This window comes from Lipotes vexillifer, unplaced genomic scaffold (assembly GCF_000442215.2).
Source record: "Lipotes vexillifer unplaced genomic scaffold, Lipotes_vexillifer_v1.1 scaffold247, whole genome shotgun sequence".
Lineage (NCBI taxonomy): Eukaryota > Metazoa > Chordata > Mammalia > Artiodactyla > Lipotidae > Lipotes > Lipotes vexillifer.
The window spans coordinates 1,586,443-1,592,442 of record NW_006794161.1 but is presented as its reverse complement, the minus strand read 5'-3'; positions in this window follow the sequence as shown (position 1 = coordinate 1,592,442).

Below are 6,000 nucleotides of genomic sequence, written 5' to 3'. Positions count from 1 at the left end.
ATTGTGATGCTCTGATTTAGTTTCCTCCATTTTTTGATTAAGAAAATAAGAGTGAGTTGTTAGTTAAGTCCTAATCCCCAGTCAATATAGCTAGCGCCTGGTAACATCTGATTCCAAACCCTAAGTGGTCTTTCAGAGAAAGAGAGTCCCCAAAGCACTGTGCCTAAGGTGACTTTAGCATGTGGACAGTTTTAGCTTTCATTTCGTCTAGAGCTCTAGTGGATTTACATAAGGCAAGGTATACCCTCATAAAGAATAACCCTTCAAAATATTGCACATGCATAATCTTTTTAACATGGAAACCCCAACATACGTTAGAAATGGGTACAGCATTTTTCTGCCTTTTTGCTCAAGCAGAATATTTTGCTCGAAATATAAAAATACGGTTGCAGATTTTACATAGCTCTACATTTTCAGAGTCTTGTGTGCTAAGCTACTCAGGAACTGTTGTCTATGGGACTGAACACTTAACAGCTGCCTCTGAGAATGTAAATTTGATTCTCTGGTTTGCTCATGGGAGGGTGTGACATTTTCCTCTCCAGAAACAGAGGATTTGGATGGCATTAAGCTACTGATTAAATAGTGATCAAAGTAAGTCGAGTGTCAACTTTGGCATCTATTTTACATGTATTTTTTTCTGAAATATCTTCCTCTAACAGTGTTCGTATTTTCATTATAATTTAACTGTCCTTTCAATATATTTAAGATATGCTGTATAAAATAGCATCTGAACTCCTGTGTTGGTAGGCTATTTCTGAATTGTCACACAGGAGGGTGTGCATATGTGTGTGTATTTGTGAGAATTAAGACTGAGAAGGAAACACATCAAAGCAGTTTAACTACAAGAAAATACATATTCTTAATTAAAATATTTATTAAATTAGCCTTTATACTACCTTTTTACTAATACAACAAAGAAAAAGGTCACAGGTATAAGGGAACCATCTCCTTAAATTACCTGAAATCCCTGTAAGTTATTCTTTTTAAATGAAAAGCATAAATCATAATGAGATTACACAAGCCCATTTCTACTTTATCATAATTAAGTGACCTGACATTTGAAAAAACCCCAATATACCTAAAGAATTTTATAACTTATTAATTGTTAAATAAGTGTGTCAGTCAAAAAACCCTGGAGAAAGAAAGCAATGCTTGAGGAAAAAGAGTACTTTGGTACGCGGGCCTCTCACTGTTGCAGCCTCTCCCGTTGCGGAGCACAGGCTCCGGACGCGCAGGCTCAGGGGCCATGGCTCACAGGCCTACGGGCCTAGCCGCTCCGCGGCATGTGGGATCTTCCCGGACCAGGACACGAACCCGTCTCCCCTGCATCAGCAGGCGGACTCTCAACCACTGTGCCACCAGGGAAGCCCTAAAAATGTATTTTTAATATTGAGGGTATTTTTTATCCTCCCAAAGTGCAAGATTTGGTTTGATTTTAAAATAATGACTTTCTTTTAAACTGACTTATGATTATGCTTTTTTATATTAAAGGGTCATCATAAATAGTAGAATTATTTAAATGTTATCTAACAGTTGTCTTTTTATCTGAAGAGATCTAAGAGAAATTTAATTTTTTTGGTTTTCATAGAAGGATTTTGTTGTGCTCATGAAACTTATGTACAACTAACAGAAAATGATAGTGAAGAACTCCCAGTTAGAAAAATAGGCTATTTCCTTTTTAAAGTCTGTTTGTCACCCTTGTTGACTGACAGTCTCCAGTCATTTTCACAATTATTAGCCTCAATACCCTTTAGATTAATGCTGTATAGAAAAGTACATTTTATTTAAATGTCATGAAATGAGTTTTTCAAGCTCAATCATGCAGGAAAATGAGACTGATAATTCTCTTTAATTATTCACTTTAATTCCTCAGACCCAGTTTATCATCTGGAGTAATGATTGTGTAGTAAAACAGAGTATATTAGAGGCTACTCAGCAAGTTAGTTCCTTTTGTCTCTCTGGCATCTGATAAACTTAGATAGAAAATGGCCAAAAAAAAAAAAAAAAAAAAAAAAAAAAAAAAGTGCTGCAGAGGATGTCAGATAAAGGTAATAGGTCCTTACCAGAACATAAAAATAGACCCATAGGAGTCATATCAGTGGTGGGATGTGTGTGGCTTTTGTTTTTTTTAAAAATTCCTCTTGTACCAAACCACTCACTGGGATCTGACGTCTTCATTTTTTTTTCTGAAAGCATATTTAAACTCTCACACTTTATGTAATGAGGATTTCAGTGTAGGGTTTTTCTGCAGAATACCATTTGGTCCTACTAAGAATTGACTGTTCCGATGTTGGAGCATTTGACTGAAAAATCCTTCTTAGCCTTTTTAAAAGTGAATCATAATGATTTCTTTTAAATAAAAAGATTTCCATTTCTCAAATAAGAGATGACACTATTATATAAACACTCTTAAGAAGTTATAGAACAACAACAGCAAGCAGGAATTGTTTTCTTGAAGTTATTAGGCTTTTTAAAAAAATTAGGTTTGTGCTGTTTTCCAAGTTAGTAATCTTCTTACCTTTTATGTTTAAAAAAATATTAAAACCTTGTCCACTAGTCTATGGCATTTTGCTTCTTGATGTTTAAAATCTTATGTTTATCTGTACATATTTATCAATATTTAAAATGAGGTACTATCCAATTTGATTACTGCAGAACTTTGTCTACTTAGGCTATTTATACATAATTTCTAATTTAAATTATGAATAAAAGTCAACATTAATAAAAATTAGTAGAGTGGAATTAGTTCTTATAAATGATTTGACACTCTTATGCCAACATGCTTCCTAACATGCAGTAATTAACTAATTATTTTAGAGAGTTATTAGTTTAACTTTCTATCTGAATTTCACAACTTTTGGTGAAACTTTGTCTACATGGCTAAATGCAATGTGTTCTTTGGATATGTTCTTTTTAAGTGAACAAAGATACTGTAGTTCCTACTGGGAATGGTAAATTATATTAATTCCAAATAAGGATTCTAGATTTAATAATTTTGTATAAATTATATAAAATTCGGTAGCAGAATAAAAACAACTCAGAATTAATGATTTTTGCTATTTAGGAAGCTTATTACAAATATCAGTGAATTATTTTCCTGAATGATGATACCATGTTTAGATAACAAAAATAATTCTGAAGAAATTTAAAGTTTTAATTTAATTAGTAAGTGAATTCATACATAAATGTAAATGGCATAAATTTTCTATATCTCAGTTTCTGGAATTATCAAGTTACATATTGAAAGATGTTTTCTAAAATCTTGCATGCACTTTTCAGTCCTTTCTTTACTATGTAGTTTTAAATTAGTACAAGAAACATTGTTTTTAATATTGGTTCAAAAAACAATCCAAAAAATTTACAAAAATTGTCATGTAGATAGTCCAGTGGTCGACTAGATTTTATGAGAGAAAAAATACATAGAATTTTTTTTTCATTTATCAGAATCATTAAGAGACTGGAAAAATAAATCCAATACATAATCATCAGATAGCAGGTTAACCTGGGAAGAATCTCAAAATTACAATTGGAGAGGTACTTGGACAGAGTATACTGAAAATTTTGAAATTTACCTTGAAAGTTACAGTTGCTACCCATATTTTTTACGAAAATATTTGGTGAAGTTTACTCAAACATATTTGAATCTTGTGGATTTTTTGGTCCTGAAGGAACTGATTCTGTAACTATTATCTGATTTAATCACAAGATGTTTTAGTTCAAGTGGGTGTTTTAGGCCCAAGTCATAGCTGAAAATTTCAAGGAGCATTGTTCTAAGCCAGAAGCTTCCTTTTTATTTGCATGATAGTCTTAATTCCTGTATACATAAATAACAAATCATCTCATCAGATTTTATGGTAATCTAAGTGTTTTGCAAATAATCATTCCTACTTGTGTAAACTATATATATTTATTAGATTTTAAAAAAATATTACTTGGCCAGTATGCAATAATATTTTACTGTTATGATTGTTCAAAATAATACATCATAATAACATTTGAAATAAAAGTAACATGTGCTATGATAGGAATCTTTATTCATTACCTCATTTAATTTGATCTGACATTTGCAATCTTATATGATGTATCTTATCTCCAGTTAGAGAAAATTGAGCCACAGAGAAATTATAATATTAAGACCCAGAATTGACCTAAATTACTTAACTTCAAAGCCCAGAATCATAACTCTTGAAAATTGTATAGTATCTTATAATTTACAGTAAAACTTGAGATAGAAATAAAAACAGAGAATAGCATTTCTGTCTTGGATTCATCAAGAATGGCTCTAGATAATCCTGTTTGAACCAACATGACTCTAAGAGAATCATTTCAAACTTATAGTAATCCCTGTAAATCAAGTACTGCAAAAAGTACTCTAAAAGATAGGCTTATTTCTAGAAGAATCCTTAGTAAACAATATAACAATAAATATAGTATTTATTGTTTTAATTTTTTAAGACTGTGACCAAAACAAGTTGTAAGTTGTAATATTTGAGAGGCATAATTTAGTGAAGTGTATTATTTTATATTATAGATGTCTATAAATGTTTTTCTATTATATATTTTTAGCTCCACATATTCTGATAGGATGGAAATGCAGAAGTAAATTAGAAGGATTATGGTAATTTCAATAAGAAAAGGTGTTGGAGATCTCCTAATCTAATTATTTAAATATTTTCTACAGAGCCCTTGGGTTCTGTGGGGATGACTCAGAGCCCAAATGAGATGTGACTGGAAAGGGCAAGGGCCACAGTTCTTGCTAACTTTGACCAGAATAGCTGTTCTTTTAAATATCTTTATGTATTGAGATTGCACGTAAAATAAGTACTAGTCTAATGACCTTCTGTTTCCACATAATGAAACACAACCAGATTTAAATGATTGATTTAACTAGCTTGAATGTGAATCTGAATATTACTCATGTCTGGGGAATCATGGCTTTGTAAACACACCTAGATATCATGTAAAGTAAGAGTGTGAAAAGGAACTTAATTTTAAAAGTTAACTTTCATCATTCATATTCTACCTGTTGTTACACTAATCATAACCAAAACTCTAAAACTGGGTTTTGTGGGTAGATACTGTATTTATTAGGTGAGGAAGACTGTGTATCAAAAGAATCACAGCATGTGTCTAGTGGAAAACAGAGGTGTGTGATCTGGCTTCCTATTCCAAGGAAAAGTGGAAGGAAGGCTTATGGATAGAATAGGAAATTTGAGATACTCACTCATGAGTACAAAAATGTCATACAGGTCCTGGCATTCATTTGTGGTACAAGTATGTACTCTTGTCATCTGAAACTGTTTTAAAGTTTTGTAGTTCACATCCCAAGAAATTTTACCTCTGGCCAAGCCTTTCCTTCCGGGGGGTTTCCCAGGGAACACAGCTCTATCCACACATCTAATTACAGATTCTCTGGGAAAGTTCTCTGATTTTCTGACCTATTTACTGGACATGCATCTTATAGCTCAGTCTCAGTTCCTACCACCAGGTTTCCAACATAGTGGAAAGGCATAACGCTCATAAGTTCATCCTAGAAACACTCCGTAGATATGACAGCAAAGAAAGAAACAGAAAAATTCTATTTCCTCTTTCAAAGATAGCCCACATGTAGATATACTCATGAGTTCTACAAATGAGAATAATCTATGAGCTGACACAGCTAATCTCCCTATAGACTCAAGAAAGGTATGCAATTAGTGGTATCTTAAAACATGCTTTCTTATTTTCTCTTCTTGACCTAAGTCTCAATAATTAGTTTTCTTTCCTATACCTGTGATTATTCTTTGTTTTCTAAATTTAAGTACTTTAAGCAAGCAGTAAATTACTACAGATATCAATGTCTTATCTATTTCTTATGATGAAGAAATAACAATAAAAAATAAAATTTAATCTAATTAGTAGGTAAAATAGATTTTAATATGTAAGAAGCTACACTATTAAGAAAACCAAGCATGCAAGGCAAAAAATTTATATGCTCTAAATAGCTGCATTTGAGAGAAG